Source organism: Xiphias gladius, chromosome 14 (assembly GCF_016859285.1).
Source record: "Xiphias gladius isolate SHS-SW01 ecotype Sanya breed wild chromosome 14, ASM1685928v1, whole genome shotgun sequence".
In the NCBI taxonomy this organism is placed as follows: Eukaryota; Metazoa; Chordata; class Actinopteri; order Istiophoriformes; family Xiphiidae; genus Xiphias; species Xiphias gladius.
This window is the reverse complement of record NC_053413.1, coordinates 2,735,231-2,762,156: the sequence shown is the minus strand read 5'-3', so window position 1 is coordinate 2,762,156 and position 26,926 is coordinate 2,735,231. Positions and strand designations below refer to the sequence as shown.

Below are 26,926 nucleotides of genomic sequence, written 5' to 3'. Positions count from 1 at the left end.
TTCTCCTCTGACCTCTCTCATCAACAAGGCGTTTCCACTTTCAGAGCTGCTGCTCACACAATGTTTTTTGTTTTTTTTCAGTATTCTAAGTAAACTCTACAGACTGTTGTGTTGAAATCCCAGGAGATCAACAGTTTCAGAAATACTTACACCAGCCCATCTGGCTCCAGCAATCATGCCACCAGCAATCATGCCACAATCAAAGTCACTGAGATCACATTTTTTTCCCCATTTTGATGCTTGATGTGAGGGTTAATTGAAGCTCCTGCTCCTGCACTGTTACCACATCATTGGCTGATTAGATAATTGCATGAATAAGCAGGTGTACAGGTGTTCCCAATAAATTGCTCAGTCAGTGTATAATATGTACTCATCAGAAATGTTTTAACTTTAGGATAGAGTCTGTGTCCAAACTCCTGTCATCATTGGTAATTCATTTTTCATAACACTAAAATGAATGTTTTGATAGATTAGAATATTTAATGAAAAATATAAAAAATTGAACATTTAAATATACATTTAAATTAGATAAATAAAGAAGTAAATAATAAAATCTACATATTTACTATCCCTGCAATTAATTCTTACACAATTCTTGACCCAACCTTTCCCCTTTATGTTTCTTTGACAAAATTGAGTAATTTCCTCATTTTATTTAGTCAACTCTTTTGACTTAGATTAACAACACGCAAACTGATAATTCAATAAAATGTATGCGTATGTTGAGCATGAATAACATCCACATAGCCAGATTTGTTCAATTTCTACCAATTATAACTATTTTTACATTGAACTTTAGACTGTAATTCTGCCTGTAAAATCTCTTAAAAGGTTTGAGGACATTACTTCATGTACTTTTACTTTTTAGTTTCTACTTTCTTCTGCTTTTGGTTTGATTTTTCTTATTTCCAATACTGTTGTTTTGCTGGTATTGTTATTGAATCTGTAATAAAGAATAACCTTTTTTTTTTTTTAGCTCTATGCCAACATTTAGACCTTGTTTGATAAACTATTATTCAGTATAATTCAGTATAACCATACTCAAAATGCTGCAAAGTTTATGATGTGCATGGAATGTGAATTGCCCACCAAAGCATAACCCTAAAGGTACAATATGTAAGCTCTGGAAATCAAGCTAGTGCTAGGTAGCCCCTCCCTCTCCCTGCTCCATTAAGCTCTAACCATCCCCTCACCAACAGTACATCCTGATCATGTTCGCAGTCCCAGCTAATGCAGGAATCAGGAGCTTGCTAGCCTGTGAGTCAGCCATAACGACATCTTCAAGGAGCTAATATCTCTGCACTGCTGCCAGACTGTTCAACGATTTCCAGCTCAAAGAAGCCTCTGACAGCACAAATCCAAATTAAGATATGTTTTGGAGCATATTCCATAGATGGTTGAGATCAGGTAGAACTTTGGTTTTATTAAAGAATCTGATGGGACTGAAGAATACCAATGCCAATGTTTACTGAAAGCTAAGGTGACTAATAGGACAATATATCAAAAATGGGATTTATTCCTTTAATTCTAAATTAATAAACATTTAATCACAAACATATATTTTTCACTGGATACCAGCTGTAATGTGGCCTTACTACTAACCCCTCTGGAGTGGTTTATAGCTCTACTTTATGGACAAAAAGAGTAGTGTGTGATCTGAGAGGAATTTAATGGCAGGGGGACGGCAGCGTCCATCTGTGGAGTCAGAGGGGGGTCTCTAATCTCTGTATCTGAATCCCCCGCAACAGAGCAGAGATGGACAGAGGAAATGCTGTAAAATGGGAAGAAGAGAGGGGGCTATTATACTCCAGCGGAGAGCCTGTTTTGATGGCTCAGAGTTTCTATGAGGGCTTAAGGATCAGGGTGGGTGTGTTTCTGTATGCCTGACTGGTGTGCAGAGAACAGAATGGTACTGATGTAACTGTATTTGGTTTTATTTCAGGCTGGATTTTTTGGTTTGTTTGTTTTGTTATGTTTTGCATCAAGCACAATAAAGTCAGTCTCTATAGATTTGAAAGGAATAACCTCATTCTCAGACCTTACACTCAATCCAGTTCTGTGGTGTGCAAAATGCATGAAACATGTTGAGTTGCTCTGTACATTATTATGATATGGGTGTACACAATCTTTTTTTGTTCATGCACCATCTTTGTAATGTCTGCAGAGAGGAATAGTTGTCTGAACGCCTAACACTTATTACTAATACATTCTGTTGAACCTGAGGGTTAAAAAAAATAATTCACTTATTCACACTTATATGCATAACACGTATGTTATGACAGTCTTCATAAGTCCAATTTACGACAATTGCATACACTTCAAACTGTGCACAGTGTGATCAAGTAGCCTATTAATACCAATTTCAGACATGAAATGCTATATATGATGCAAGTTAATGAACATGTGTTAATTCTAACACACATACGAAGCAATCACTAAAAAGTAAATGTGGAATTGTAGTTGCATACACATTATTAGTTTTACAGTTTAGTGAGACCGTGTCTACATGAAGCAGTCTAAATTTTAAAACACTGTTTTCATGTGAAAACAATTTGCGTCCATATTAGCATATTAATATTTTCAGTGACCTCTGTCTCTGAAAAGCAACATGAAAATGGCTAAATCTCTTCTTCTTCACCTCCTTTTCACTCAGCAAACAACAAACTGCATTACCCATTGAGTTGGACAGGAAGCTCAGCTGACCCAGTTGTTATTTCATGGTCAAGATGTTGTCTGATAAGATAAACATAAATACAGGTTAACAATACCTGTGCTGTATCATCTGTTATGTCGATGTTTAAAATGCAGGAAGTTTCTTAACTCTTCTGCCACATAGCCCCTATGTAAGCTACACACATCTTGATACTCTACAGAGCGAAGGCTCATTACACCTCTGTTAAGTGTCCTCCTGCTCTCTGTGATCACCTATATGTTTACTGTGTTTTAATGCAGCCTAATTCTCAATATAGTTGTTCTTGTTTACAAATTATTTTTGTTTCTTTTGGTGAGGTATGGTGTGTTGCTTCATGCTTTATGTTTGTGATAAAACTGTACAGATTTCTGTGTAAAACTGCACAAATGTTAGCTGTACTAGCTAGCCGGCAACATATACACTGTGTTTAGGGAGTGTGCATGTGTATGTGTTTGTGTGACAACTCAGACTGAGTGAACTCAGACCTCATCTCAAAATAAATTTGGCATAAAGTTTTGGGGTAAGTGCAGTTATTTTGTTCAAGTTGAAACATTTTCAACTTGTGCGGTTGAGTTTTTTCACACTGTATGGAGCGAATATAGAAGTCTGTTCACATCCTCTCGCATTATTGCATTGACTTCACGCCACTTTTAAAATTTGCATCGTAGTCAAATTTTAAAAGTGGCGTAAAGGGGCATTTCATAGGCATTACTTCAGTAAATATAACTGCTGTGTGTTTTTGCTTTCCGTGTTTATTCGCCACAAACAGCAAATATACCATCTGTAGAGACATAAGTTGTAGCTAGCTAGCAATGTAAGTACCCGCTGTGTGTGCAGTGTGCTTGCTCTGCGTTTGTGACAGCTGAGACTACGACTGATCTCAGGACTCACCAGAAACTCAATTTCTTTCTGTTACTTTCTTTCAGACCACTCTTCATATCCTCTTATCTCTGTATGTTAAGTAATTGAACTCATAAAGCCAGTAAGTTATTTTTTTGCTCAAAATGAAACATTTCCAACTTGTGTGGACATGTCTTCACCTCAAATCAGACTGCCAGGAGAGAATTACATTGTGTTTGATCTGAAAACACCCTGACAGTGGCATAAGTAGAGAATAGTCATAGAGTCAGCAAATGGAATGCTCCTTGCACAGCAAAATCTATTTTACTAGAGTTTACTTAAGTTTACTTATATTACCTAATATTAGACACAACAAGTTACAGTTCACTCCAGACCAAGTAAGGCTGCAGAAGCAAAAACTGAGTGTAATGAACTGAACAAGGATGTGTTTATTGTTTATGAATTTAACATTATATTTTTAATAAAAAGTTATGGGTAAGTTCTTCTTTCATAGTTACATAGTCTCGATTTGAGTAGAGAGGAATTAGTGGATGAGATGGCTTCAAGTCACCACCAATATCTTCTTAAGTTTGACTATAATTCTATAACCCTTTGATGAACCGCAGATGCATGTGTTCACCCTTGGTATCACAGCAGTGTCAGAGGCTCATTAAACCTTGGTCAGGTGCAAGGTCACATTCAGATCAGTGGTTAACATGGGTTTCTCCCAGGTCACTGTATTCCAGATTCAAAGGGGTATTAACTGGACGGAACAATGTGTGATGTTTACCACCCTCAAACAAGAGACCTCTGTGCCCAAGAGGTGTCAGTTAATATCTGGTTATTTTTGAGGCCATATGTACATAGGGAAGGACAAGGCATTTATTGCTAATAAACATTTGGGCAAAATCAGCATGTAATTTGAATTGTAATGGGAAGTTAAAGCTGGACAAACATTTCCCATCAAACTCCTAACTACTGCACAATTCCATCGAGAAAAAGCAGTTTAAAAGGTAAGACATTAAATTAAACCTGTTGTATCATACAACAGTATAAATTGCTTTCTCTCAGGGGATACATCGATGGGGGCTTGAAGCACAACACAAAGAAGTTTCTTTCTTCTTCCTCTCCCAGGGCCTCAGGCAGCCCAACTTCCCTTGAATATGCGCGTGTGTGTGTGTGTGTGTGTGTGTGTGTGTGTGTGTGTGTGTGTGTGTGTGTGTGTGTGTGTGTGTGTGTGTGCATGTGCCTGTGTGTGTGTGCATGTGCCTGTGTGTGTTTGGAATCTCACAGGACATCTCAGGGCTCCAAGATGCTCCACTCAGTGATTAGTTGTGCTCAACAAGCTCCACAGACAGCCACTCAGACACACAAAGTCTCACACAAAGTCTCACACAAACACACACACACACACACACACACACACACACACACACACACACACACACACACACACAGTTTGTCAGGCTGACAGAAACAGGCAGATTGGCAGGCCCACTTGTCACTGGCTAAGCTGACAAACTGACAAGTGTGTACATGTGTGTACCTGTAGTGTGCATGAGAGAGGGTGGATACATTTTTTGTGTCTATATACGCTATGATTTTATGTATGAGTACATATTTCATTTCAGTGGGTGCATCTGACTGCATGGATAATGGCATATACAGTATGCATAGGTGTGTGTGTGTGTGTGTGTGTGTGTGTGTGTGTGTGTGTGTGTGTGTGTGTGTGTGTGTGTGTGTGTGTGTGTGTGTGTGTGTGTGTGTGTGGACATGATCAGCAGGGGTCTGGTGCTTTTTTAGAGACTGGAGTTGACAAAGCCAAAGCCTGAGCAGGATCTCAGCATGGTGAGTTATGCTGACAGACAGACTTAGGACATGAAAGTCTCAGTATTCAGTAGTCACAGTCCAACATTTTCAGCATAGATGTACTGTCACAGGACTAGCACAAGACTTTTTGGAGTCATAAGCAGGATTTTATTTGGGTAGCCCCCTCGCCCACTCCACTTAAAAACACATCAGTAACATGCTTTCAGACCTTGGTGAATCCTTCTCTTGTTGCAGTAGTCATCAAAAACATTGCTGCTGTATTTTCTGTACTTTCAGCAGATAACTAATATCAAAGGAATTTAAACCGTCAGTATTCAACATTAAAACAGTCTTTATGTTGACAACATCTTACTCTCTGTGCAAGGCCCTCATAAACCCCTACAAGAGGATATTAAAGTTACCAGCACAATCTCTACACTACACACAGTTCATACACTACCTCATCCAGATGACACTCAAGGTATTTAAAATACTACTACCGAGCTGTCAGACTTGTTAGCTCTAAACTTGTGCACATTATTCTTAGTGACACAAGCTGACTTAACTGGTGTACACTTTTTTGATACATTACATTTGTCCAATTATATCACTGATGAACTATCATGTCATTTGTGTATTTCATTTTAGTGACTACTTGCTCGGGAATGTATGTCCCTCTGAATTTCTTGGTTTTTTTGAAGAGGCATGGCTATGAGGACTGCAGTCAGTCCATCATTTTGGTCCAGACTGAAATATCATAATAACTATGAGATGAATATCCATGAAAACGTTCATGGCCACCAGAGATTGAATCCTAAAGACTTTGGTGGTTCTGCTGCACCACCAGCAAGTCAAAGTTTTTAATTATCCAGTAAACAGAACATCTACTAGCTAGACTGGCACGATATTGTGTACAGACTTTCATGGTTTCCAGAGGATGTATCCTAATGATTTTGGTGATCTCCTATTGTTGCCACCAGCAGGCTGACATTTATGGTCCAGAGTGAAATGTCTTGACAACTAATGAACTAATTGTCATGAAATTTCATACAGACATTCTCAGTCAGGATGATTGCAATAACATTAGTCAGGCTTTTCATCTAGCACCTTCATCAGGTCAGAATTTGAATCTGTCCAGTACTCTGGTTTGTGAACAAATACCTGCAAAACTAATGATATTCCCATCACACTCTGCTGCTGATGTCGCTGCTGCTGCTGTGTTTGCTAATTAGCAAATGTTAGAATGCTAACACACCAATCTAAGACGATGAACATGGTAAACATTATACCTTCTAAACATAACACTGTCATTATGAGCAAGTTAATATGCTGACATTAGCTTTTAGCTCAAAGCATCAACGTACCTAAGTACAACCTCACAGAGCTGCTAGCAAACTGACCTACACATTATACCAAATGATATACTGTGTGGTATATTGTGTAGATTCCCATCATTGGTCTTAATAATGATCAAATTACCCTGAAAGGTTCATTACAATGTGGTCTTCCTGGTTTCTCAAGCTGCCTGTACAAAAAAGCTACCGCCTTCCTCTTTCTAGGAACACAGAGTTGCGTCATAAAACAAGCTCCCAAGAGCAGCATTAGACTGTGAAACAATTCTGGCACAGTGGCCACATTCAGTATTGCAGGATCACATGACACACTCTGGCCCCAAAAGTCTTTTTTTCCATATAGTCATTACAAAAACAGCAGCTTTAAATTGATGAACATTTTTTCTGAGAAAAACACAACCCAGAGAATGTCATCAGTGTAATCAGAATTTGACCCACTTGGTCCAATAAAATTTGGTCTAGAAGAGCTTTATTATTGAATTATTTAATGTCATTCATGTGTGCAGGGAGCTAAAAGGAAGGCAGCCTGTTAACCCATAGGAAGTCTTGAAGATGCATGCTCTCAACGGGCTTGGGAGGTGATGAATTCTATTGAGCAATGCTTTATAGCCCCAAAAGAGCCGTAGAGGACTTTTTCGGTGGATATGCCGGCTGAGCTTAATAGAAATGAATGGAGCACCATCTTGGAACATGGTATCCAGTTTGTCAGTGGTTTGGCTAGGTTTTACTGACAACATTCTAATATATTTATAAAGTACAACATACTGTGTATCAGACCTTATCGGGGATAGAATGTTGAAGTCCTGAACTTATTTCCATTGTTGTCCCTGGTGTTTACACAAAACTACTTTCTTAGTAGAATATAGCCTAGTTAGCAAGGCTAAAAAAACGTAGCTTACAGATGTCTTTGGCTGTCACTGCATATGACCCTTGCTTTGCACGTCCTAGCAATCCTTCGAGAGTATCCTGCATTGCTTCTCTTGACCTGAGAAATAATATGTTTGTTGTCCCCAAGCAATTCATGTATTGAGATCAGAACACAGACAGAATTAATATGACAATACTTTTAATAACTTAAACTAACAGGCCTTGTGATCAGATGTCATTAATGAGACAATAAATCCAGGTTTAGAGAATATGTAAATACCAGATGGAAATGTGATATATTGGAAAATGAAAAGACAACAGTTCATAGGGGGCAGCTTTGGCTCAGGAGAGCCATGTTAGTGGCTCAGGAGAGCGGGTCATCCACTAGACTGAAGGTCGGTGGTTCGATCCCTGGCTCCTCCAGTCCACATGTCAACGTGTCCATGGGCAAGATACTGATCCCCAAATCGCCCCCGATGTAACATTGGTGTGTGAGTGTGTGTGTGTGTGTGTGTGTGTCTGTAGAAAGTGCCGTATGTATAGAAAAGGGCGCTTTATGAATGTGTGTGTGAATGGGTGTGAAGGGAATTTTTCATGTAGAGCAGGTCTAGACCTAACTCTTTATAGTTATATTTACAGAGACCCAACATTCCCACATGAGCAAGCACTTGGCGACAGCTGCAAGGAAAAAATCCAGGTAGAAGCCTTGAACAAAGCCCCGGCTCATGGTCCGCGGCCATCTGCCCCGACCGGCTGGGTTGAGAGAGAGAGAGAGAGAGAGCAAGAGAGAGAGAGAGAGAGGGAGAAAGGGGGGGGGCATAGAACAGTAGACATATAATATAAAGATGTGTAACAATAATGAGACTAATAATACAAAATAATTATTATAATAATAGGGTGAATAATAGTACTAATAAAAGTAAATATAATAATAGACTATAATAATTGAAGCAGTGGGTGTTGAGCAGGATCATGGGGGCAGTAGGTGGTTTTCAGTCACAGAGCCAGACTCTCTAGCAACAGGGGCAGAAATACAAAGCACAAAACTACGGTAGTCTAGACCTATAGCAGCATAACTAGAATATGGTTCAAGACAAGCCTGAGCCAGCCCTAACTGTAAGCTTTATCAAAAATGAAGGTTTTAAGCCTACTCTTAAATGTGGAGAGGGTGTCTGCCTCCTGGACCAAAACTGGAATATGGTTCCACAGTAGAGGAGCCTGATAACTGAAGGCTTAACTGCTTCCTACTGTACTTTTGGAGACTAGGAACCACAAGTGAGGCTGCATTCATTTACGCTTTCATTCTCTGGACCTCATTGAGGTGTTTGTAAGGTGTTTCATCTCATTAGCTACCTCCTTTTCCAAAATCCCCAAAATATTGGCCCAACTGACCCATGTGACCAAATACTACTGATTAAATGAGATATATAAATGAAAGAATGGGTATTGATGGATACCAACAGTGCCACAGTTCTCAATTTCATTTCAAGAAAAAGATTTACTTAAATTCTCATCATGCTGTGGAAAATGACCTCCCCATTTTTATGTGGCCTCAGAAAGAGCCAAATGAAAAGCTAATTTCCCTGCTTCTATCACAGCATCTTTATTCAGTCAAAGCTCCAGTTTTTCACTTTGTCTTGGCAAGGCAAAGTAAACAGCACTGCCAGAACCAGTCAGCGTATATGGTGTAACTGATTTAAGGCGGATTAGAGATTCCTGTGCTAAGCCTGAGAGAATCCTCTCAAATATTCACAGACGAACTGAATTAGTGAAAGAAACAATAGCCATTTTCAATGCATCTTATGTAAAATGTTTGCATCCTGTAAAACTTGCAGCCATTGTAGGTGGCTGGCTTTAAGTCTCAAGAACATGTGACATGATTATATTTTAAAGCCACTCAAAGCCTGACATGTCTTATAGAGTTTTAACAGGAACAGAATTTTACAATATACATCACTGTCTTTCCAAAAAAAAAAAAGAATGAAAAAAGAAAATCCCTACTATTTTTCCTCAATCCTGAAGTTGTTTTTTTAAGGCTTTTTTCCATGACTGTGATTTTAACTATTTCCTGGAAAAGCTTTTTGCTCAGAGGAGGTGAAATTGTTTCTAGTTTACTATAGAGTTTACTATAGAGAGTGCTCAGCAGTATCCTATTTTTCTTCACTTTTTGGCCGGACCGCAAGAGTCCTAGAATGCGAATGTCCGTGACTGGCTGACTTGGTTACTAAGTGACTGCATGATAAAGTTACACCATTGGTCAGTTGAATGACGTGTGACTGAGTGTTGACATTACACCATTGGTTGGCCGGCCAAGTGTTGGAGTTTCCCCAATGGCAATTGCTCTTTCAAAATGCCTCATCAGTGTGACTTTCTGGACAAATCCTAGCTACTTTCAGTAGAAGACCGTTGCCAGTGTTGCCCCAAAAGCAAGAGGTTGGGCTGTCACTCCACAGGCACACCTCTCTATGCCACTCATTCCATTGACCGCCTGGCAGCTGACACAGACGAGCTTCTATCTTTCTCTCAGAGTGATCATTTTACAAGTAAATATAGCTGAAATCACAGCATAGCCGTCGTCCTTAACTTATGTGTATGGTGATTTTGTCAGATGACATCACGTATATAAAACCAGGATTTTAGCAGAGCAGAGCAGCAGCTTGAAAATGGTTTGGAAGTGACTGGTGGTTAACATGTAGTCTTAATGGGCTCCATATCAGAGGATATTTCATGCTCTTTACTTTTACAACTGAAACAGTGAAACATGCAAATGACATGCAAAGAACAGCTTTATTGGGAATTCAGCTGCATTAAAATACTGAATATGTGAACACAGAGAGTAGGAGAGAAGTAAACAGACAAAGGGTGGTCCAGCTACATACTAGGTTTTGACCTAGTCTTGTTTATTTACACACATGACAAATGCTAATCATCTCTCAATGCAATATACAGTAACTTATAATATAGGGGGATGAGTTAAGAATAAATATTGTATATTTGTACTACATCAATTTGTTTTTTAGTTCGTTTCTACATCAATTCAATCCATAAGTCCTTCAGCTATTAAAAACAGTGAATTCATGAACATGAGCTACAAGAAAGACTCTGGAGGCTAAATACATCTGGGGAAACAGCCTTTTTTTATTATGATTATTTCAAAAACATACACACTGACTATATCTTGAATATATCTCTACTAAACCCATGGTGACAACTGAAACGATTTCCAGGAATTTCCTTGCTTTATGTTTAAGCATAAAGGACAGGACATCCCAGAAGAAGACAGGTGAACACACTGTATACTGTATATCCATCATAAAGGATACTTTTCTCAACATGATGGACTCTCTGCAGGGGCAAATTTATGCTTTCCATGTCCACAACCAGAGAGGGTTCCTATGATGTAAATGTGGGCCCGTCAACAGGGGGGGGCTTTAGGGTGCAATGCCCGCCCATGTCTCTCTCAGTCCCTATTACACACAATGTCTTTGATTTTAGCTTTGAGCTTTGCAGGCTTTCCAGATGGTTTCTTATTTAAGTAATTTGTCTGTAAGCCCATTGACTGTGTCATGTATAAATTTGTTTAGCAAGAAAATCATGTTGAAAAAATACTTTGAATATTGCATAAGGATCATAATGAAGTAATTCATAAATCAATACCTGAATATCATCAAACAATATTATTGAAAAACATTTGAAATAATGATAATATTTCCATTATTTTCTATTATTGTTTTATTATTAAGGAATACAAAAAGGAGAAAAAATCAGATGTACTCATTGAGTGGTGGCACACATTTTCTTACTTTCCTAACTTTGTTTTTATTTAGTTACCACCAGTACCAAAAGATGCTGCAAAACTCTTCACTACACCATACATTATTCACCTCACAAAACATTTTCAATCTTGCCTTCATCAGGGTGGTCCACCATGGCGGTATGATGAGTAAAGCATTGTGTGCTCGAAAATAATTATGTGATGTGTTTTAGTTTTAGGGGACTTGCACTGAAGCTCACACTGGTCTGCACTTTGCTGTATGTGTGTTAAAACTTAAAAACAGCCAACATCTTCCTACACAGACACCCAGAGAAGTATCTGGAGAATTTCATGCACATCCACTGTCTGCAGAGGCTTCTACTGCTATCCACATCCACTGCTGTCCACATCTGTCTGCAGTTGTTTGGGAATACTATACAGCTCTTGGATAGACTCAGCTCAGAATATGGGTCTATACCAGCAACATGCTTGTTTGTTCTGCTCACATTGCCTGATATCACTGTGATGCTAAGTTGTTCGCTTAATGAAACAGTTCGGTCATTGTACATAGTTCTGTTGCTGTTAATGCTTCATTCTCATTATATATAAATGAGTGGTAGACATGAGAGTCATAAATGTTAAACTTTTAGGAGAATTTGAGTTTCCAGTTGTATTTATCATTTAGATGTTAATGTGAACGCTATTTACAAGTTGTAAACTGGTTATTGTGGTAATGATGGTGGTGGGTGAAATTTGAAGCTGTTGAGTGGAACTGTTTGAGTTACCTTGAAGTATAGTTTTAACCTCCCAGCTAATCAGAAAACATCAAGGGCATGATATGTGTAGCCACTTATTTTAGTTCGTTGTAACATATAGTATTCTAAATTTTGTTCAATTTTGCACATTCATAAAAGTTTTAGTGTCTCTCTGAATGAGAATGCTTGCAATTCCACAATTTACTAATGAGTCTGTACATTGCAGAAAGGCGTACAAATCACATTTTTGTATCACTTCAATGCCATTTAGGTGCCATTTTTTCCTTGACTTGTGTTTTTACCAAAGCCTTTAACTAAACATCTGGAAAGACTCACATGAAATTGGATTGTTTTACAGAATCCACCACAAAAATCAAGCAGTCTTGGTTGCAATAATAGCAAAAATAATCCAAAAAATGCTGAAGGCACTTCTTTGAATCCGTGTTTTTAATGTTTTGAGAATTTCTCAGAGTCAAAGTTGCTTAAGAGGCAGAAGTAATGTCAGTGGTTGAGTGAAAGCACTTATTCACAGTGTTAGTTAGCCAAATGGCAAGCTTGGATGGCAGAAATAGAACACTAATCAAAATATGGATAACACATACTGTATGAATGGAATGAGACACAGTTTTGTTTTTTCTGGGATTTTTCTTAGTCTACTAATCAGTTCCAAGAGATTCTGAGTGTCAGACAGTTTTACAGGAAGCTTACAATCCATTTAGACTTTAATGAGTTTGCTGGTCTACATTCAGACGCTTAGCACATACTCACAAATACAAGTACATAAATATATTTTTGCCCTGAAAAGCCCATTTTTCACAGATGAACCAGAACAGACACATACTGGTCCCCATGAGAGCAGTTGCATGCCTTCTGATGCACTCTCAAGGTGCAAAATAATTTAAGATATAGCATAGTGTTCATACTGTCTCGGTGAAATGGCTGTCTTCCCCTTCTCCAGGCCAACAGTGGAAGTTAACAATCTAAAGGGAAATTCTAATGTGACACATTTTTGAAGGTACCTTTTTGATCATGTGGGTTGCATAGTTCTTTTAAAGGTTGAAATGGTAGAGGTACAAAAATTGGTATATAATTTTATAAGCAAAAGATAGATTAAACTTTATATGTATGTACCTGAAAATCTCAAATTTCCACTCACTAATTTCTGGAGCATTCAACCACATCTCACAGTGCTCATTCTGCAAAAGAAAACTGTAAATAAAAGCTGATATAAGACCATGAGATATGTTTGAATGCTTTAAAAGCTAGTTAATGGACATTATATCATATTTTTTGTTACATACAGTATACTTTTTCCCGAAAATTGAGAAGTAATTTCCATGCCCAAATTCTACAAAATCTTGTTTAAAAATATTCTTATTCCCACTGGAGTTAAATTATTAAATTGATGCTTTCAAGAATTTTGTCAATCCATTTTCCAACAGAATTTTAAGTGGTTGTTTTTTCCACTGTCTCTTTTTTTTGATGTTGTTTTATTTGCCATTTTTTGTGCTATTCCTTACATCCCAACTGCCCTTTAGGATTCACTAAACTTTTACCTGAATAATTGATGTGATTCAAAAAATGTTGTCTTTCAGAACTTTCTTTAAAAAGTTGAAAAAGAAATAAGAAAAGCCTACATCTAGTTCAGGAGCATGAGCCCACCTCTGATTTTTTTTCATACCTAAATAAAAGCTATGTAAATTTTGTGAATCAGGATTGTCCATAAATTAAAAGTGCGTTCCAGTTTGATTGTCACTTGCATAAGCAGATGCCTGAATAATCCTATATAAAAGCAGCATCATCACAGCAGTAAACACTCCCAGTAGACTGTTACCTGTGAAAAGCTGTACAATTAAACAATGATACCAAGGAAAGATAACCACAATACAAATCCTGTCACCAGTGCAGTTAATGTAGGATCAAAATAAAACTACAAGTATCAACACAAAATAATTTCTGTCATTTTCTGTGAAGCATGTAATCTATTGTGTGAAATAGGGTGGCTCTTTTAAACCCTGAGACGTCTCAATAACCACCTGTCAAACAAATAATGTAGCCTATAGGTCTCTCTTATGAGACATAAGAGAAAGATTTTAAAAAGAATTGGCAAAATTGAATCAGCAAAGGCTGAGATGTCCTCATGTTTAGTGCCTTACATTGGATCCTACACTTGCCATTATGCAACTCACTAGTATCTTTTGCTGGACCCTCATTTGCTGGTAAAAAACCCTGAAAACATAATCTGCATTAATTCCTCAGACATGTCAAAGCTCCTCCTGAGCCATAGAAGACATTATACAACTGTTAAGTAAATGACATGAATGTGTAAAATGAGGGTGTCCCTTTAACAAGAATGATCTTAAATATAGCCTATGCACACACACACACACACACACACATTCAGTGCTTAGTTGAAGCAGCTTTGGCAGCGAAACGCTGCCTTGAATGTTCTTGGGTTTGACGCAACATGCTTTACACACCTGGATTTTGATTTTTCTGACATTCTTTTTTGCAGATCCTTTCAAGCTCTGTCAAACTGGATGGGGACCATTGATGGACAGCCATTTTCAGAGAGTTGTTCCTCAGCCACTCCTGTGTTGTCTTGTCTTGGCTTTGCATAGGATTCATTGTCCTGTTGAAAATAGGAACCTTCAGCCCAGTCTGAGGTTTAACAAACATATTATTATTACACATATTAAACATTATTAAACATATTAACAAAAACATCACATAGTCCCTCCATTTTCAGAGGAAAGGAAGGAAAAGAACGACTCATGATCCAAAGCATACTGAATCTTCCGTGAAACATGGACTTTCAATAGAACTGGGTCACTGGTATTTATTGTATAGGGCTATACTATCTACTCAGATTCAGGTAAATGCTGGTACATGGATGGATAATGACCCAAAGAATTCTGCAAAAGCAACCCAACAGCTTTTCAAGGTAGAGAACTGGAATATTCTTCAATTACCAAGTCAGTCACCTGACCTCAACATAAATGAGCATGCTTTTCACTTACTGAAGACAAAACTGAGGGCAGAAAGACACACACTAAAAACAGCAACTGAAGGTGTTGGCCCTCAGGCCTGGCAAAGCATCTCAAGGGAGGAAACTCAGCATTTTGTGATGTCCATGGGTTCCAGACTTCAGGCAGTCATTGACTGCAAAGGATTTTCATCCAAGTATTAAAAATAATCTTTACATTTAAAATTATGTTGGTTTCTCCAATTACTTTTGGGCCTCTATAAATGAGGGACTATATATAAAAGTGGCTGTGATTTCTAAATGGTTAATGCAATATTTTAGTTAAAGCCCTTGAATTAAAGGGAAAGCCCTCCTTTCAATCACAACTTGACGACTTTGTTTCAAATCCATTATGGTGGTATGCAGAGGCACAGTATTGTGTCACTGTCCAAATACTTATGTGAATATATATATATATTTATATAAAGCTTCATAAGCTGACCCTTGTTAATATAAAAATACTGATTTATGCAGCTTTAAGGTTAAATTGATGATATTTGGAGATTTGGGGGCGCTATGATCAGGTAGTAAAAAATCTTGCAGTGCATCTAGAATACCATAGTTCTGTGCCACTTTTTGAGTGCCACTCTGCCTCCAAGAAATTTATACAGGCTAGAATAGCTACTTCCAGCCCTGACACCTACAGGCTGTGGTCTGCCAACTCCTGCTTATTAATGCCGAATCAGAAACAACACATGCCATTTCATATGTTCTTGTTGCTGAAAGGTCTTCAAATAACTCAGAGTTCTCCTTTAAGAAAGCGGTCAGATGGCCTTTGAAAATAAAGGCTTATTGAGAGGTGTCTGTTGCGCGGGGTTGGGATGAAGATGAGCCCGTGGTGTGTGTTCCTGTGCATGTGAGCGTGCGTGTGTCCCTTTAATAGGCATTGTAATGACCAATCAGCAGCCATTTCAACTCCTCAATTTGTTGATTTGCTAAGGGGGGGCTGTGGGAACGGCGGTTGGTGGAGCGAGGAAGCGACTGCACGAGAGAGAGGGAGCGCGCTGTAGAGAGAGAGAGAGAGAGGAGTAGGTGAGGCAGAGACAGAGAGAGGACGGGAGAGAGGGGACAGACTGAGAGAGCAGCAGTCAGCCTCCGTCGGATACACTGTTGGCTCTTATTAAAGCTCCATCCTCGGCACACAGCGGTAAGTTGCACTGGCTCTACGCTGCTTTTACCGTCCTTGTAGCGGTTTCAGACCACATGACACAACTGTCCATTTACATTATTATGTTGTTGCCCCGGTAGTCGGAGTCATGATCATTTCGAAGCTATTTTTTTAGGGAGATACTTTATTTAAGTTAGTCATTAACATCCTGGCACGGTGGTGACGGAGGGCACGCGGACACTGAGTTGTGCTATTTCATGGTAAAAGTGAGGAAAAAATCTGGCACTAAGCTAGTTAGCAACTTTATTTAACATTAGGCTTTATTCATTCGCTTTTCGTTCTAGATCCCTGTGAATTCATGAAAACAAGTCTGTTTTTTCTTAAAAGTATTACTAATGTATCCCTTTCCCCCGTTATTCGTTACCAATAGTAGGTGGAAGTTGAAATCTCGTGGACCACAGAATCTCGTTGTCTTAACGTCGAGTGCAAAACAGAAACTCGTATGGAAGTTATCACATTTGATATTTATTTTAAAAAAATTGTGACGTTTTTATGAATTACCGACTACTTTTTGTGTATATCCTGAATATATCGTGATAAAATACGCGTGGACAGGTTTATAGGCTGCCTACATTTGTGAACTCTTATTTCAGCGGATGGTTAAGAAAAGCTCTGCTACAAGTTAATTCCTGTAAACTCTGTAAAAACAACTTTACCTGCACAATTTCTGTGTTTATTTTTGGCGCAGTTTTCTGCCTTGTCAGGTTTGGTGATTTTTCTCCCGTCAAAAATGTAAGTTTGAATCGTATTATCACAGTATACGCAAAAGTAAATGCGGCTTGAATGAAGAGATATTGTGGCTTACTAGTATTGCCTAATATTTTAGACTTCATCACTGAAAAAAAAACTTGAAACAGAAACTACAGGGCAGTAGTTTTCTCCTTCAGTCATTGCGGTTTTCTTCAGTCCAGGGAAAGAGAGAGTCAGAGAGTTACAGAGAGAGTAGCAGAATGGAGTGATGCTAATCCGTTCCGACTGCATTTCTTGTCTTTTTAAACACACACACTCTCTCTCTCTCTCCATTTATCTATCTCTCTCTGTCTCCCCGACTCCATCTTAGTGCTTACGCCGCGACATTAGTGTGTAATTAGAAGATGTAAAGTTTTTTGAAGAAATGTTTTTAAATTTTACATCTAGGTCCCCACGTCTCCTGCATCATCAGTCAGATCGAAATTCAACCATTGTTCCCCGGCTTCGTCTTGTACCTGAATTTGTATTCACTTTTGGCTGTTGGCTTTGTTGGCTTGCTGTATTTAGTGGCTGGTAATGCGAGTCTCTGTAAAATTGGGTTAGACCCAGCTGATAAATATGTGTGTTCTCTCAGACTGGACAGCTTGAATGGTCATGGTAGCAGGTTTGGGGCAAACAGTGGAGGCAAATCTGACTGTTCATTGTTGGATTTAACCTGCGTGGAGAGCAAAATGGGTGGGGTTTGCAACATCTGGGCAACTGTGGCTGCAGTGTTGATTATAAAATTACTGTACAAAATATTTCAAATCCTTTAGTCTATAGTTATTAGAACATGAAAGTTAGTGGCCTGTTCAGGTTAAGAGACAACATCATGGTCCAGTAAAACCGCACTGGACCATGATGTTGTCCCATGATGTTGACCATGATTACAGATTGGCATCAGTAATTTTGTATTTTAACTAGCGGAAATCTGATTGACCAGGTTTGTGTTTTGGTTAGATTAGATTCATTTTCACAGAGTACAAGTATTTAGATGACAAAATGCAATTTAATATCTAACCATAAGTGCAAAAAAGTAGTAAAGTGCAGAGTAATGTGCATATGTGTACAGTGAGGTGTATTTCATGGCTTGATGGCCAATTTTCATAGCAATATATATATTAAATTTGAATATACCCTCTTATTTTACTTTTTGTACAGTGGAACATTTTGTAGAAGCAGCATCTATCAGGATAAAAATCTCAACTGAAATACTAATGAAATAGTTCTGGTGCATTTGAGTCAGAACTTTAAAGCAGGATGGAGCAGGATTGATTGCTAATTTTACAAACTGATACCTCTGAAAGTGCTTAGTCAAAACAACAGGAATATATTTTATGACTTGACTGACTTTTAACAAAACACCAAAATTAGCCAGATATATTTACAAACTAATATGGAAAGATGTGGAAAGTCGCTCTTATTCAATCTGCAAATAATGAATTGTATTCTAGTGAAATTTAACTCTCAATTGAACTGTGGAAACCCTTAACAGACCACTGGAATTCATAGCCCTGGTTGGTAATTCAGAACCCGGGGTGAGTTCCATTTATTTATACTTGATAGGAATCTGGGGTTTCCCAGCATGCACGTAATTGTGGAATTGCCTTAGAAATGTGCATAGCAGTGGCATCCGTGATTCATATTACTGTATGTAGCCTGAGTCAGTCCTCACATTAGACATCCCTCACTGACTCAGATAACCTGCATGCAAACCAACAGCCCATCACTTACATTTTTCAAAGACCAAGAGCCAAAAGTAGGCTGCTGGCTGGTGGGCACATAATGGGTTTACTGTTACTATTAGGCAGACTAGAGACTCAGAAATTAGGTATGCATCCAATCTATTTAGCGGTATTTTTTTTTCCAGCTTGTGTGTTATTCCCATAATCCCCTTCCACCTGTACACTTTGCCAGGCAGCAGCGACCAGTGCAAATTGGTTCTATAAATTATAATTAAATTTAAACGACTGTTTAAATTTTTGATGGATACACCATAAAACATTATACTGTAGTATAGTGAAAATAATAGTATTTTCTCATGAATTTAATGTAATTATGTAAGTTTATTAATTTCAAGTTAATTCATCTTAGAATGTCTAGCTTTACTTTTTAGACCACTTTAGCTTATAAACATGAGTTGCTCTAACTTGAGTTCTTATGACTTGAAATAATGAGTTGAATGAATGAACTACTGACAGTTCACTTAAATCATTAAATGAAGTTTTTAAAGAAACAAAACTAGTATATAAAAGACTTCATTATCTCCTTTTTGTAGTTTGAAGAACCCATTCAAGATGGAGAGCTGCTGTGTATCTTTGATAAATCTTAAATTAAGTCAAGTTTTCTTTTTTTCATAATAAAATACAATCAATGAAAATAAAAATAATGCTAATCACGATGAAGGTTAGTATTGAATTCAGTCCCTACCCCCATACACTAACAATTGAACAAAGTAACAGAGTAGCCTCAGATGTTGTCTCTGTAGTGACTCTGGTGAAAAAAAAAAAAAGGCTTCAAAAGTTTAGCTATAAATTTTTTCATGTCAAATGAATAACTGACATTTTAAAACCGAGAACTGTCAAAGGAAAGCACATCTGTCTGTAATGACTGTCTGTGTGACTAAACAGTCCATTCAATTTAATATCTTAAGTTTATTGAACTTGTTTTCTAAAATTCAATTAACTTAACCTTTGCTAGTTTTACATTTTTACAGGCAGCAAGGGAACTTATATTTCTAAGTTGAATGAAATTCAAATGATTTACAGTGTCTTCTGGTAATATGCCAAATTTACTAAAAGATACTACCAATTCGTAAAAAGCCTTAAGTCCCATTATTCAAGATGCATTTGTCAAAAAAGCAAAAATATTAATAGATTATTTCCTGCTAATTGTGTGAACATCCAGTCAATGTAAGTAGTCTTGTGTATACCAATAAAAGTACTTGGATGACATTGACACCTACTGGGAAACCGGCTCAGAAAGCCTGCTGCATAGTACCTCCATGTACCAGGACGTATTTTTTGTGACCATAATGGGCAACTCTCAGAACTACAATAGGGGACTTTGTTTCTCAAAGCTTATCCTCTAAGGCAACACTGCTTTTCATGCCGGATACAAATCCCAGGGTGGTCGTGACTCTAACCTTAACTGTTTCTAATCTAAGGTTAATCATAATGTGTCATTTGCCGACCTCGTTGGAGGTATATTGGGACAAAAATGCTGTTGTAAACTCTCACAACTGACTGAGCTGGAGTACACTTACCCCAGGCTACCCGAATGTGGAAAAATTAATAATCAGCTCCACCAAACTCCCAAAATTTGGGGGACTTTCAGTGGGTGTGGTCTATGATTAACACTTAATCAGCATGTGCACATTTGACTATTTACGGCTCAACAAATGCCAAAAATAATGCTAGAGCACAATAAAAGAAAAGCAGAATGCATGTAAAAACCAGGAGTATAAAATATTTTTTTTAAAAACAGGACACAAGATAATAAAACATAGTTAAAACAAGTAGGTTCTAAAAGCACTAAACTTTAAAATAGTGGTTCTGCTTTTCATTCATGTTTGTGTGCAAATGTGTTAGTTCAAACATACTAAATTTAACCTTTTTAGTTAGCAAAAAAGTTCACCTTTGACCTTGGAAACGGCTTGACAAAAAATATCTTAACTAAAGATCCACTTACTTGTATTTTCCAGTGCTTTCACCCACATCAAAATTCCACCCAGAAGACTGTGAGAGGAAACATTTTTATTGCTTTACAAATAGAAATAAAAGAGTACTACAATAAAACAAAGGAAAAAAGAGTAGGGGGACATCAAGGAGTAGAAGTAATCAAAAAAATTGATTATTTGAGGGTCTCAAGGAAAAGAAGTGTCAGAAAGAGCTTTATTGAAGATTTTGCCAATGACGGTGTCTGTTGTTGAGACGGGCTGCTCCAAAGCGACAGAGCCATGATGGCAAAAGCTCAGTTACCTTTAGTCTTTAGCATGGACACAGTCACAGTCAGGTCAGTCATGCAGTATGTAGTCTGTTAAGCAGTCAAAAGTTCAGTGAGATAACCTGGAGCCAGGCCAGGAAAACATTTGCACATAATCACTACAAAAATCAGTGAAACCATCAGTGAGGAGAGGGAGATATTTACCCCTTCTCTTTGTTGTAGCTAAAAGCCTTGCTTCAGCACTCTCACCACACTGGAGGTGTTCTCTTTTTGGTTAAGGCAAACAAACAGGGCACTGCAGCAGTTGAGGCAAGAAGAGATAAAAGCAAAAAATCCTCTGTATTGCTGAAAGTCAGCTGAAACTCAGGTTGGATCTGATGACCGGAAAAGTCTTCATTTTTTTAGCTGTGCAGAGAAGACAGTTTACTCTTCAGTTTTTCAGCTATGCAGAGAGGACAATTTATTAAGTTGACTTTACAGGCCATGCTGGGTCTCTTCAGTCACCTAATTTCTCAAATGTCGTGTAAACACTTAGTTTGGAATAAAATTGGAATAAAATATTAGTTAAAGTTGGTTTTCACAACTAGATTTCTGCTGGAGAACTCTCATTATTGGGCCTGTATAAATCTGTCCAAATTCCAGCAGGTTTTTATGTGTACACACTTAAGACGGGAAATAAAAAAGTCAGTTTCTACAGTTCAGCAATACTGAAAAGTTGAACTGTTTTTGCCATTATTATACAAATTGCTTTGACTGACCAAAAATCATAAGAATAAGGTATAGGATGGGGAGATAGGTCTTGTTAGTTAAGTAAACGTACAAGTCACTAAAAAACAGCTACACTCTAAGTCTGTAATTTGGTATATACTGTATAAGAGGCTGAAAACTGGCAGGAGTTGGTAAGATGTTAGAGCTGGACAACAGTCTTGTGTGATTTAACATCAGCCTAAACTGCTCAGTATAAGATAAGATTAGAAAGTGCAGCGAGGGGATGACCTAATTTTATCAGCAGTCAACTTTCCAGAAGACAGAGGCCATGGGAAGAGGATTTCCCAGAGTGAATGATAAGCACTAGACAGGGCTCGACAGTGCAGGTTTTTCACCTGCATTTGCGACAAAAACATAGATTTGTGCAAACTTTGATATGTATTTACAAGCAGGTGTGTGAATAAAAAGTATTACATAATACAGCCCAAGCAGTCTCTTTTATTTTTCAACGAAAAGGTTGATAACAAAACAATCACAATGATGCGGTCACTGCGCTGAACCAATGTCCAATGAAAAAATCATGTGATTATACGTGGAACAATGGCAGAGCTCAAAGTGGATCAGACAGCCTGCTTACAAAAGGTGTTGGACCAGTGATATATTTGTGTGTCTAAATGGACTGAGCAGACTTTTTTTGGCACTTAGAACTAAGAAGAACTACTTTATTATAGAGGTGTTCATACTATTTTCACTCAAATCATTTGATACATTTTTATTGCGCCCCTAAAGTTCTTTATGTGCTCCTAAATTTTTTAACTTGGGAGCACATGTGCTCCTCGGGAAAAAAGTAAGTGTCAAGCCCTGTTAAACACTAGGATCATTTTGGCTTGTTCAGTAGAGTTAAGAGACATATTTTGCGCTTATATCTTCAGTCTAAATATGAGATCCTAATTTGTCTTTCATAAGCTGGTTATTACCAGAAGCATTGTATTTTTAGCTTTCTGTCAGCTTTTTAACACAGTGTTCTTTCAATCTCGAATTCTTTCATCCTTAAAGGGGATGTCCTAATAGCAAGGGTAGTATACTCTGCCTTGCCTCACATTGGATTTGGATTATTTTTATGACCTGGTTTTACTTTTTTAAACCAGCACAATGACCAAAATGACAAGAGTCTTAATATATTACATGTTCATATTGATGTAACTTTTCATCATTCTACATAGTGTTTGTGTCCACTGTGGGAAACACTTGGTGGTAAAACATTAACAATGTGAGATATTACAGGGAGATACTCATGGAAAAACTTGAGCATCAAGGCTGGATTACCAACTGGGCAAAGCACGCTATAGCTCTGAGATACCGGACCCATAAGGGCCAAAAATGTCCAGGTTTGCCTATGTCAAGTGGTTGTTTGGGGTGGTAATTTGGTTAATTGCACACTTAGTATAAATTTTTTACCATTTAAGTACAATATCAACTAAGGCAGGCTCTGCATTATTATGGCACTATTTTTTAGTGGGGCCATGCGTTGATCTTTATCATTGTAGTTCAATAAATGGAAGCACATTGCCACAACAAAAAAATATTGACACACAGAAAACCTGGGGTCAGGCACTGATACTTCTGCGTAGGGGTGTTTTTTTTATCTGTTATTTTTTAGGGAAAAGGCAAATTTCTGCCCAGTGTCCCTGAGCAGCTTAATCCAGCCATATTTAGAATAAAGGACATTGTATTCAATGGAAAAGTGAAGAAAGTAAGAGCTTATGACTAGTAAACCTGTCAGCCTTTTTTTGAAAATATTGTTGTAGCAAACATACTGTAACATTCAACTTTTGTCTGTGAGAGCTGCTTCCCACAAGGCTTCTTGTATAAATTGTATACAACTTATTACAGTAAAGCTAAGTTGCTTGGAAAACTGCCAGTTGCCAATGATCACTTACTATATGCAAAGTCATGAGGGAGTTCACCAGACAGAGCTACTGTCAGAGCAACCAACAGAGAAATGCTCTTGGTGCAAATGTTGTTATCAGATATCAGTTGTAATGGATAGTCTTATTAAAGCAATGAGTATTAAAAACACTGAGTACATGATGTCATCTGACAGAGAAGCCACTCACACACATTTAATTATAGAAGCTCTAGATGCTAATGAAGCCCGGAATCTGCTCTGTGTGCTAATGTACGTTGACGGCCGACAACTGCCCTGACAATGATCTTTTTGCTCTGTATGTGTGTGCGTGTGTATGTGTGTGTGTGGGCGTGTGTAGAGGGTGATAACACTGATTCGGTTCAGGTGCATCGTCAGATACATTAAGTAGATTAAGTAGCAGACGTGTGCCTGTAGTGAAGGAGTGTTTTTGTGTGGTTGAGTGCGTGCGTGCGTGTGTGTGTGTGTGTGTGTGTGTGTGTGTGTGTGTGTGCGTGCATGCGTGTGTGTGTGCGTGCGTGTGTGTCTGTGTGTCTCCTTTTGCCCCTTAGTGTTCCTTTTGTTCCATGGAAAGCCCATTTCCCAACCACTTTTTTCAGACAATTTGCTGATTCAAACAGTGTTTAGGTCTGTTTTTCTAACCTGTAGACCTCTATCACCACATGTGTTTATTTGCATGGAAAGCATAGACTGAGGGAATGTTTTAATACACCGTGGCATGATTTTGATATAAGACAGCCATAACAGTTAGCTATCTCCTCCCTGTCCATAACTCTAGGCAATAGCATATAACAAATTGGTGTGGATGTGGATAGCTGTAGCTTTTAACACACTGCAGAAAGCATTCAAATCAAATGAACAGTCTTCCTCTGACAGGTGTTAAACTTCATCTGTCTAGAAGAGGCTAAAATGTTGTTTGAAGACAATGTCAGCCTTTCTCTCGACTGACCTGACAGTTCCTCCAATTACAGCTCTCTAGGCCCATTGTATTGTTTGCAAATACAGTAGATCGCTGTTCATCAAAGCTGGGCCAGAAAGAATGAAGAATTGTGGCAGCGTGTTGAAATTCTTGAGACTGCCTTACCGTTTTGACTGAAATGGGAATAGAGGTTTGTTTTAATCCTGCTAGCAACTTGCAGGCTATCTAATTAGTGTCTGATCTGTTATCTGAGGTAACACAGAAGAGAACATTGTTGAACATAAAAATGGACCACAGAAAATTAGCAATGAATGGGGGAATACTGGCACCTGACGAGAACACAATATATAATCTCACGCGGGAGCTTTGCCTAGGTAGTCCCTGGTTCTAAGGCTATTTACACACCGATACAATACACCACATTACTGTGGCTTTACCAGAGCCTTTGACTGAAAACAGCTACCTATCACTGCCGGAAATGATTATGATGGTAATTAAGTTATGGAAAACCAAATCATAAAAGATGCTAAAGGCTCCATGATGCAGAGTTGGTGATAATTCTTTCTGGGTTCTCTATGGCATCTTTGACATTATAGTTTTTTGTCCGTTGTTATTATGAAAATATTGGTTAGTGCAACTTTAAAGGAACATGCTACCAAACATCTATCTTGTGGTTATCAAAAACTTGCCACTTGTAAGCTTGAAAGGTGAAAGGTGAAACCTCTCCCTCAGTTCACTTGCTCAGCAGGTTCAAAACAACAGCCACTTAGTCAATAAAGCAGTAAATACACTACTTCCAGTGGAGTTTCAGAGCTATGATGTGGCAATAGCACAACACAGAGGTAGAATAATTAGATATGGTTTGGAGAGCTTGTTTGGAACATGGTTAATATGGAATATAGAGTAGTAAAGGTAATGCTACAGGGGCGTCTTAAGTTTTAGAATCCATTTTAACTCCAAGATGACTACATTTGTACTGCTTCAAAAAGGGATTTAATATTTATAATCACCTTTAAAGCCTACAAGTGGTTAGGATTTTTAACTCAAAAGATAGATTTTCTGTGGTATATTCCCTTAAAGTCTTGTTGTGTTTATGTGATAAGTCACTGTCAACACCCTCACATTTTAAATTCACACTGCAGCTGTTAGAGAAATAACAAGCATCACAGCATTATGGAGAAATGCTGCATCAAAAGTTATCGAGGCAGACACACAGAAAACCTCTAAAACAGAAACAAAATTCATAAAAGTTCTATTGTTGTGTATCATTTCTTTTCTACAACAGAGCCTTGCACTGTCCGGTGTCACGCTGCCCTCCATTTCTATCACCCATCTCTATTTCCATCACAATTAAGTTTTAGAGTAATAGAGACTGAAGACCAGTCATTAAAGCTGGAGATGTGAGAACATTACAGCACACCTGGGATAACTTCTGGTCTGTATGAAGCTAAAAAAGACAGGCTAAATAGTCACAGAAACCCAACATAAATAACATGTAAGAGATGACTGATTAAGAAGAATGTATAGCCTCTTGACCCATATTTACCGACATTTTATTTCACAGGTTGTAAAAAGCACAAAGGGAAATACACTTGGAAACACTCTCTCTATATGTGACAGTCTTATTTGTTTTGTGTGCAGTGGTCCTCATTATCAGGCTTTGTCTGCTTTGATTGGAGTTGAATGATGAAGCAGGAGCAAGTGAGACGAAGTGTATATGTTGGCTAAATGTAGTTTGAAACAGAATAGTTAATAAAAGTTTTAGAAAAACCTCAAAACAGAGTGCTTAATATTGTTCATTTTTGGACGTGACATAGATATGAGTGGCCTGGAAACCAGAGCTGGCTGAATATGAATATTTGATTGTGATTTCTGGAACAAGTCGATTTTTTTTAACTAGACCCCTAAACTGCTCCCAAATTGGATTTATCCCTTGTCGAAGAGATTAAGATAAGAGGAACCTACACTGATCTCCACAGTGAGAAGAAGGATGTAATGTATAGGAAAAAGCCTGGGATGGGACAGCTGCATGTTCCTGAAAAGTAGTGAAATTAAAGTGGGTGATTGGACCATATATTAGATGTTCATCTCAATAGGAGGCTTTCTTTAAACCGAGCCCTGTCCTGTGTGTTTGTTCTTACACTCTTAATCCTATCTTTGCTCCTTACACACTCATGTAAACACACACAGTAGTTTACTTGGGTAGATGTTTGCTCATTTGCATAGTATTGGCCTGTTACATTCCACAGGAGAGTGACAAAAGCATTGTCTCTATGTATTTGTGTTCCTGCTGTTTCTGTACTCTGTGGCAACCATACGACAGGGGTTCTCATGATTAAATGGCAATGTGAATGCAAGAACTGCAAACAGAGTGCTACTACAGACCCTCGTAAACACAGTCACACACAATAAGAAAACACAGTCAAACTCAGACCA

At 38.1% G+C, this 26,926-nt stretch overlaps 1 protein-coding gene across 1 annotated transcript in view; it reads left to right on the top strand.

Annotated features, from left to right (window-relative positions):
* Positions 1-16,144: 16,144 nt before the first annotated feature.
* cdh6 (cadherin 6) overlaps positions 16,145-26,926 on the top strand; it is an 83,221-nt gene continuing 72,439 nt past the window's right edge. The window contains exon 1 of the mRNA XM_040143584.1: positions 16,145-16,241. The gene's annotated coding sequence lies outside the window, so the exon portion shown is untranslated. The remainder of the gene's footprint in view (positions 16,242-26,926) is intronic.